This window comes from Triticum aestivum, chromosome 4A (genome assembly GCF_018294505.1).
Source record: "Triticum aestivum cultivar Chinese Spring chromosome 4A, IWGSC CS RefSeq v2.1, whole genome shotgun sequence".
Classification (NCBI taxonomy): Eukaryota; Viridiplantae; Streptophyta; class Magnoliopsida; order Poales; family Poaceae; genus Triticum; species Triticum aestivum.
In genome coordinates, this window is record NC_057803.1 from 734,932,025 (window position 1) to 734,942,131 (window position 10,107).

Below are 10,107 nucleotides of genomic sequence, written 5' to 3' on the forward strand. Positions count from 1 at the left end.
CACTCTGGGGTGTCTTGATCCCAGCCGTTGCTCACAAGGCATTTGAACAAGTTCCTCTGGACAAGGTGGCTTCAGACCAGGTGGAGGGAATAAGCGAAGGAGCAGGGATAAAACGGCATCTCACACAAGACAGTCCACCAAAGCAGAGGCGACGACACTCCAGCAGGAGCCCGAGCCCTCCCCATTCCCAACAGGACCAAGCTTTTGGTACGATTCTTTCTTCATTTGTGTAGACATTTACCAGCCCTGCTCAAGTTTCTATGCCTTTTTGTATGAACCTCCCAACGATAGAAGATAGGCACTCCGTTTTCCTTGTCATAGGGTTCATCTGTCACCATCTTTTTTTTTCCTTGAGAAATCTCCCTGCTTGCTAGAAAAGTAAATAGTTGAAAATCAGAACTGATTCTAGGGCTTATTTTCATCCCTTGTGCAGGCGTTGAGCACCTCATCACACCTCTTATTTCCGGGTGAACCCTGACAACGGCTACGTCGAGACGATGAACAAAGCAGTGAACTGTGCGGTTGATGAAAGAACATATTAAGGACAGTATAACCGCACCTAAAGCGAGCCCTCTCAGCGCTTCACGTTTCTGGCCGTTAGATTCCGTGCCCGGATCATTCTCGGTCGTCCGATGTGTCTGCTCTCGAGCATGGGCTGCTCCTGGGCCGGATGTCCTGAGGGGCCGCTATTCCCGAAGCCGACTCGAAGCCTTCTCGTTAGTCCATGAAAATTAACGTACGATCCCAGACGGATGGCCACGATAGGCGTTAGGTATTTCCTCCCGTTCCCCAAGTTTTAGTTTCACTCCCCCCTCCCACTCACGTATTACGCATCTCCCGCGGCGGCGCCACACATGGCGATTTCCATCTCCTCCACCCATCGTAGCTGCTGCACGAGGGCCCCCGCGCAAGCCCACTTTGCTCTCCACCTTCCTCCGTGCACCGCCGTCTCAGCATGCGCCTAAGCGAGATTGCCGTGCAGACCACCGCAAGTCGTTGTCCTACCATCAACTGCCCCGCCGTGCGCATCCGGAAGAAGCCCTCTAATCCTCCGCAAGTACGCACCAGCACGCCGGCCCCAAGCCCGTTCAACGCCGCCCGTGCACGGCCTGGATCCCGGCGCCTCCTGGGCCGACGGGTACGACAACGATGGCACTGAACCGTCCAACTCCTCTGCCGCGACGGCGGCGGCTAGGTTCCCAGTAGTCGCGAACCTAGCGTCTACAAGTCGGACAACAGGCAGCAGTGGGCACGGTGCTTCCAGCAGGCTCATTTTCTCAAGCAAACTCTCTTCCCGGTTAAGTTATCATATCCTTTGTTTCTTAAACATTGCGGGCATTGATTTCCTTAATAGTTTACATGTCATGTGTTTGACACCATCGACTCACTATACTGATGCAATTAACCTCCATAGTTCCTTCTTCAACTAATGTTCATGTGAAACTTACCAATGTGTTGGCTCAAGATCATGGGGAGTGTTTACCATCATGATTTCCTTCCTCATATGCCATGAACAATCAGGAACTACTTTTCTGTCGTTTCTGGTATTGCTGCTACAGGTGTACATATAGACTTTCTTCCATGGAGCGGGAAGTCATTTCGGTGAGCCGGAGTCCAGGAGTTCATGGAACCGGGCAGTTGACGAATGGGGCCTTATAGTATGGAAAACATGTTGGTTGCTGTAATCGAATAATTACTCATGTGGAACGTCTTGTTTTCCTTTCACCACACAAGCTTCTTCTAAGTCAGGAAATGATACTAGATTAGAGATTGTTTCCCTTTTGTCAAGTATAGATACTGGATCACATTCCATTTAGGAGTTCTGTTTTGCGTCATTTGTCTGAGTGAGCTTAATTTCTGACATTTTTTTATGTGCAGAGCATCTTATAAGACTACAACATTACAATTGGAAAATCTGCAATGACTAACGATTGCGATTTCCTTTCTACATACAAACATTCATGTTGCTCAAATGGTGTTTGATCACTTCTTTGATATTGCACAGAAAATCCTTATTTAGTTAGTCACTTGTTGCTGAAAATTTTATCTAACACTTTGTGTAGACCAGGTTATTCCTGGGATCTTTAACTTATCGGTTCTTCTGTTTCACCAGTTGCATTTCTGAGCATATAGATCAACATTATGCAAATATGTAGCTGTTAATTTAACTCCGTTTTATCAGAAAACTTTGACTTTGTGTATTATTTAATGTGAAAGTAATTTTTGTTCATTAGAATTCATAAATATGTAAGGTCTGCTAGAACTTTCTTTTTATTAGTCCTCATCACTTGTCCATAGATGAAGCACAAGCATAGATGAAGTGAGACATGTTGTTGGATAAGATTAGTTACTTTCTTAAACAAATAACATGGAGATGTATGGGCCATGCATATGAAGAATAGATCCAACCGGATGGATCTTAAGGTATACGACGACACTGAAGAGAACAAGCCCCGTTCCGCATCCTCGCTACCGATAGTGTAAGACATTCTGTGCTCGAAGTACTACAAAAATCATGGATCCGTAGTAACAAAATTATTGGTATGAATTCATCATAAGTCTTTGTTTGCCTTGTCCAATAATTTTAAGTATTGAGAAACTATTTTTGTTTTATGCTCTAGGATGTACAAGCCCTGTATTTTTATTTCTGTGCTAAGTCCAGTTTTTATTGTTTATGCTACAGCCACTGTCGAAGCTAGGGTAACAGAGATGGTGTGCCGGCATAGGCAAGAGCGATAGCCTTTTTAATCTATGACCTTCTTTCTTTTTTCCTTTCCTTTTCTAAATTGAATTTTTTGGAATATATGAGGCATTTGAGTTAAGAGATGGAGGATTTCATTACGCTGCCAAAGGTGTTCTCAAGGTTAATTCACTAATTAGCCATCTTTTCTATTCAGAGTGAAGTTATACTACAGTTGTTTGGTTACACACTTTAAGTCAATACTTGCTACAAGTATATTTAACATGTTAATTAGATTGGCATCTTGAGTACTTTTTCTGGTTAATATGTATGATTTCGGTGAATTATAGGTGTCGTGTTGTGATTTGAACCACCACAGATTTATTTCTTGGTTTAGACCTGGGTAGTGATCATGCCTCCAAATATTTGTAAAATTTCCTATCATTTGATTGAAAAAATTGATGGGCGCATCAACGCGCGCCATTGATGATCTAGTATAGTATATATGAGCAGTCCCAACCTACATCACATATTTATATATAGTAATGCTTAGTGAACATCCATCTAGTAATCGTAGTCCTTTAGTAGCCTAGTATTAAGTTTTTGTGTGCTCTACCTCTGCTCTGCGCCTACAACGATCTACATTGTCGACGTGATGGTGCGTCTTACAGTTTGGTTCGGTTCACGGAGGTTTGCAGGATTGTCCCTTATATATGCATCACTGCGAGTGTTTATCATCCGGTTGGTTAGATGATGGTACATGTTCTGAGCAAGAGAGAAATAAATTAAGAGTCAGATTCAGCTTATCCAGCATGAGCCCTGATGTGCTCATGTTGCCGCTATGCTCTGTGTGTGTGGGGTGTGTGTGATTTATCAGCTATGGACTGATTGTTGTAATAATTTGTTGTACTCTGACTTTCATATAAGTAATAGTGATGAAGATTGTGTTAGGAATATGCAATTTGTATTCCCATGGGGCCATAGGCCAGTATATGTACATGTACAGGTGCAGGTAATATGCAGAAAACCTCTTATACAATGGGTTAAAGACAAAAGGCTACATGACTATGTATATATAACTCTGACACCCCCTCCTCAAACTCATGGTGGATAAACAACACTGAGTTTGGAGAGATAGAAGCCATGATGTGATCTAGTTTGGGCCTTCGTAGACAAATCCGCCTACTGTAACTCGGAAGGCACATACTGAAGGGCAATAACCCGATCCTGCACACCAGCACGCACATAAAAAGCATCAACACGAATATGCTTGGTGAGCTCATGCTTCACAGGGTCGCGCACAATACTAATAGCACATGTACTGTCAGATAGTAGAAGAGTAGGCGTAGTGACAGAAACACCAAAATTCTGAAGTAACCACCGTAACCAAGTCACCTGTGCAGTCAAAAGAGCCATAGCTCGCAACTCAGCCTCTGCACTCGAATGGGAAACTGCAGTCTGTTTCTTCTTCTTCCAGGCAATGAGAGAACCACCAAGAAAAACACAGTAAGCAGAAAGTTAACAATGATCCGAGGGATCACTAGCCCACGTAGCATCCGAATAGGCCTGAAACTGTAATGAATTAGAGCGAGGAAAGAATAGACGGTGAGAGATCGTGCCCCAAAGATTTCGGAGAACACGAAGGAGGTGACTGTAGTGAACCGAAATGGGAGCAGAGACAAACTGGCTCGGAATATGAAACGGATAAGATATATCCGGTTGAGTGACAACTAGATAGACAAGACTCCCAACAAGATGATGATAGCGCGTCGGATCAGACAAGGGGTCACCATCAGTATCACAGAGGTGAACATTGTGCTCCATGGGAGTCTCAATAGTGCACTCATCAGTGAGAGCAGCACGAGTAAGAAGATCCTGGATATACTTTTCCTGGGAAATAAAAAAGCCATCAGAGGTAGAAGAGACTTTGATCCCAAGAAAGTAGCGAAGAGGGCCAAGATCAGACATCAAAAACTTCTCACTAAGACGGGCCTTCACAAAGGCAATATACTCAGGGTCGTCGCCAGTGATGATCATGTCATCAACATAGCGAAGAATAAGAGTCCGACCACGAGCGGAAATATGGACAAACAACGCTGAATCATGATTACTCGTTGAAAAACCAGCGACAGTCACCAGAGAGTCAAAACGCTCAAACCAGGCGCGAGGGGCTTGCTTAATGCCATAGAGAGAGGGACGAAGACGAACGACCATGCCATCAGGAACAAAATACCCAGGTGGGGCTGCATGTATATACCTCCTCACACAGCTCACCATTAAGAAAGGCATTCTTAATATCAAGCTGAGAAGCAGACCAATGGAGAATAGAGGCCACAATGAGAAGTGTGCGGATAGTGGGCATATGGGCCACAGGAGCAAATGTCTCATCGTAATCACGACCATACTCCTACTGAAAACCACGAGCCACAAGACAAGCTTTGTAACGCTTAAAAGAACCATCAGAGCGAGTGTTAACCTTGTAGACCACTAGTAGAAAACATGGCTTTGGTTCGGGCCATATAAGCCCATTAGTCATGGTACAGCCACGAACCGGGACCCATGGGGGCATTAGTCCCGGTCCATGCGGCTAAAGGCATTAGTCCCGGTTCAAATGGGACCTTTAGTCCCGGTTTGAGACACGAACCGGAACTAAAGGGCTGTTTGAGACACGAACCGGAACTAAAGGGAGCGATGCCCTTTAGTCCTGGTTCGTGTCTCAAATCGGGACTAAAGGTCCCATTTTCAAACTATACCCCCTATCGCCTTTTTAGTTTTGTAAAAAGCAAAAGAAAATGATAAAAACTTCAAATATTAAAATCCTTCGAGATGTAGTTATGTTACTACATCTATTAGTTAGGAAAATTAAAAAAACTTAAATTTGGACATATTTTGCAAAAAAGTGTTATGAAAAAGTAAAACGGCTATAACTTTTGTATACGATGTCGGAAAATACGTATAATATATCAAAAAAACCAGCACAAAAATCCGCATCCAATTTTCATCAATGTAGGCCTGTTTGCAAATTTTTAGAATCCTCAAATTCTAAAAAGAAAAAAATGCTCAAATTTTAGTTTTTTTAGTTTTGGTTAAATCTGGTCAAACTGTGGTCAAACTACTTATTCAAGAAGTATTAGTGGTACTAAATAATTATTCAAGAATATTAGTGTTACTAAATAATTATTCAAGAATATTAGTGTTACTAAATAATTATTTCAGAATTTTGAATTTTGGTCAAATATGGTCAAACTTTGGTCAAACTACTTATTCAAGAAATATTAGTGTTACTAAATAATTACTGTTTTTTAGAATAATAGTTTCAAACTCAAACAGTAAAACATGTGACTTCATGCTCAAGCTAAACTCCTGAGGGTTAATAGGATTGGCATCTTACTATTGTCAGGAAAACAACAAGTGCAGACTTGGAAACGAGGGGGAATATAACCCGGAAGTTGAGCGTGCTCAGGCTGGAGTAGTGAGAGGACGGGTGACCGGCCAAGAAGTTAGATGATTTGGAATGATAAGAGGTGATTAGAGATTAGAGGTTAAATTGAGCAGTGATGAGTGGTGATTAGAGATTAAATTGTAAAATAATTCAGAAATTTGAAAATAGAAAAAAAAATTAAAAAACAAATTCAAAAAATACCAGACAGCAGCCACGTGGAGGGCCTTTAGTCCCGGTTCATAGGGGGGGGTGCTTTAGTACCGACCCTTTAGTCCCGGTTCCAGAATCGGGATTAAAGGCCCTCTAGAACCGGGACAAATGAGCCTTTTTCTACTAGTGGACCCACTTACAAGTGATGGGACGAACACCCGAAGGAAGAGAAACAAGATCCCACGTGCCGGTGCGCTCAAGAGCAGCAAGCTCCTCTGCCATCGCAAACTGCCATTTAGGATGAACAACAGCATCGCGATAAGACGTAGGCTCAAGTACAGCCGAAAGAGCATTTCGACTAGGAGAATAGCGGTCAGGGGGAGGGCGAGGCCGAGCCCGAAGACCATAAGTCCGCTGGGATGAGGAGGAGGACGCACCAGAAGTAGATGGCACGTCAGTGGATTTATCCAGAACACGTGGACGACGAGTATAATGGAAAGGAAAGGAGGGAATAGGTGGAATCACTGGAGGTGGAGTCGGGGAATGTAGCGATGATGAAAGTGGAGAAGGGGAAGGTATCGGTGATGAAGGTGGAGATGGGATATGTGTCGGTGATGAAGGTGGTGAGTCATGCGATGAGGGAGGAGAAGAATTCGTAGAAGAGGATGACGTCGGATATGCAACTGCAAGACGACGAATAGGAATACTGGGCACAGAGGAAGGTGTGTCAGAAAAAGTGAGAAAATAGATATCCTCCACTGAAAAGGTCGAGGAAGATGGACGCGGTAGCAAGGATGAGACTCATCAAAAGTTACATCCCGAGAAATACGCATCCGACGACCGATAGGATCCCAACAAGGATAGCCCTTATGCTCATCACTATAGCCTAAGAAGACACACTCAACAAACTGAGCAGACAGTTTGGTGCGTTCACGAGGTGCTAGAAGAACATAGCAAACACAACAAAATAAATGAAGAGCCGAGTAATCAGGAGAACGATCAAAGAGACGCTCGAAATGAACGTCACCCTGCAAAGCAGTGGACGGCTGAAGGTTGATGAGATAGGTGGATGTGGAAACAACCTCAGCCCAAAAGGGAGGTGGAAGAGAGGCGGCGATCATCAATGCACGAGCCGTCTCAAGAAGGTGACGATGCTTGCGCTCAGCCACGCCCTTCTGAGCATGAGCACCAAGACAAGAGAACTGAGCAAGAGTACCTTGCTCGGCAAGAACTCCATCCAATATATTGGAGATATACTCTCCAGCAGAGTCAGCACGAAACACACGAATAGGCTTAGAGAACTGAGTGTGAACCATGACAACAAAATGCTTGTAGATAGATAAGACCTCACTATGAGAAGACATAAAATATATCCATGTGTGCCGAGAGAAATCATCTATGAAGATAATATAGTAGCGATGACCTCCCTTCGAGGCAAAAGGAGCTAGACCCCAAACATCATAGTGAACAAGATCGAAAGGACACTGAGACACGGTCTCGCTATGAGGATAAGGTAACTGGATCTGTTTACCCAGCCGGCAACCCAGACAGTCTAAAGACACACCGCCGGAGACAGATCCAAGAAGGCCACGTCGAACTAAAGAGGAGAGACGAGAGCCACACAAATGACCAAGGCGATGATGCCATTGCTGAAAAGAGCTGGTAGACAAGGCAACCGAGGCGGAGAGACTGGCGGCGGTAGCAGCGGAGGGAAGGTGAAGCCAGTCAAGCTCCCGGAGACACTGAGAGTCATGGCGCCGGGGGCCAGCACCAAGGAGAACACCAGTGTGACGGTCCAGAACAGAACAAGAGTCAAAGTCCAGAATGACCCGGCAACCCGAGTCAACAATCTGGCCACCAGAAAGAAGTTGCATGGTAAGTCGAGGAACATGAGCAACATCAGGAACATGAAAAGATGAGGTGCTAAGAATATCTCGACCATTAACCGGGAGAGAGGTACCATCAGCAGTAAGAATATGAACAGGAGAATCGAGAGTCCGAATAGAAGACAAAGTGGATGAATCATGAGTCATATGAAAAGATGCTCCAGTATCAAGAATCCACGGAGATATACCTGACTGTGTAGAAGGTGGTCTCTCAATGCCAGAAGAGTCAGTAACAGAGCTAGCAGAACCTGTCAATGAAGAACCGGAAGATGGAGGTAGCAGGCATCGAAATGGCACAATCTCCTGCTCCGTCAGGGACTCAACTGAAGAGGTCGTCGTAGAGGCACCCAACAATAGTGAGCCAGATGCAATCAGCATGTGAAGTCGCGCAATCTCCTCCTGAGTGAAGTACACAGCTGAAGTAGTCGACGTAGTAGCACTCGCAGAGCAGCGGCCACCACCGTTTGTGGAAGCCGCTACATGTGGCGGTGTAGCATGACCAGTATCGTCCGCAAAGGGCAGTGGAGGAGACGAGGCTGTAGCGTTCGCAAAAGCCGGTGGAGGAGACGAGACCGTAGCCTCCGCAAGGCCGGTGGAGGAGACGAGGCCGTATGCAGACAAGCACTAAGCGCCAAAGGAAGACGCGTGCGCGAGGCACAGTCGATGGAGTCATATGCACCAGCACAGCTGCTGAAAGTCGCGAAAGGAGTTGATGTAGAGCAGCAATCACCATGTGCGAAAGTCGCAGGAGGAGCCATAAAAGAACGACCGGCACAACCTACAGAAGACGTCGACGAAGACGACGTCACGGACGGATGAGCATCAAGCACCGAGAGACGATGCATATGCGCGACGGGACCAGTATAAGAAACACGATCCAAAGGCAACTGGGAGCAATGCAGAGACATTGTGTTGAACTGAACAACGACACTGTTCTCTTTTTTTTTAAGAACACAATCAGCCTGACGCACCAGAAGTACAGAACCACCTCGCGTGTGAGCACACCAGCCGATGGGTGTACAGCAGCATAGCAGCCACCAGCAGGACGGCCCAAAACTGTGGCCCAAAGCAGCCACGCCCAGGTCAACAGACAACGCAGCCTCAAACAGATCGTAGCGGCCACGCACAGATCTAAGCGGTGTCTGACTCCGGGCGCTGATGAATGGCCACACACAAATCGTAGCGGCGGCGGACGAACAGTGGCCGGACGGTGGCGGAGGCGGACGAACGGCGGCCTGACGGTGGCGGAGGCAGACAGATGCCGGAGGGTGCGGGCATCACCCACGCACGGGTCCTTCCCAAGGCAAGCAGTGGCGTACTGCAGCGACTCGAGGGGGCGACGGACGGAGAAGTCCTTCGAACGCGCCAGCAACGGCGGAGGAGTCCTGCGGCGCTCGGGCTCGATCTGTGGTCAGCACGAAGGTGTCCGCCAGCTCGATCTGAGTGCTGGATCCGGACGAGGCGGACTGACCGAGATAGGTGCGAGAGAAAACGCGGTGGCGACATAAACACCGACAGCCGGCAAGAAGAACACGGCGGCGCAGGGAGAGGATCTAGCATGAGTTGCGCGTGCTAAAAAGAACCTAAGCTCTAATACCATGTTAGAAATATGCAACTTGTATTCTCATGGGCCCATAGGCCAGTATATATACATGTACAGGTGCACATAATATGCAGAAAACCCTTTATACAATGGGGTAAATAGAAAAGGCTATATGGCTATATATGTATATATAACTCTAACAGATTGTACGTTTGTGCATGCATATAATATATATATGTTTGTGCATGCATATAATATGTTTGTGATGAATAGTAACACTATATATAGGGATTGACTATTCGTCACCCTGGGTGAGGAATAGTTATTCTTCACCCACCTCTATTTTAACATCTATGCACCGTAATTTTACGTTTCGTAAATTTTGTTTTATTTTAGACATAAAAAA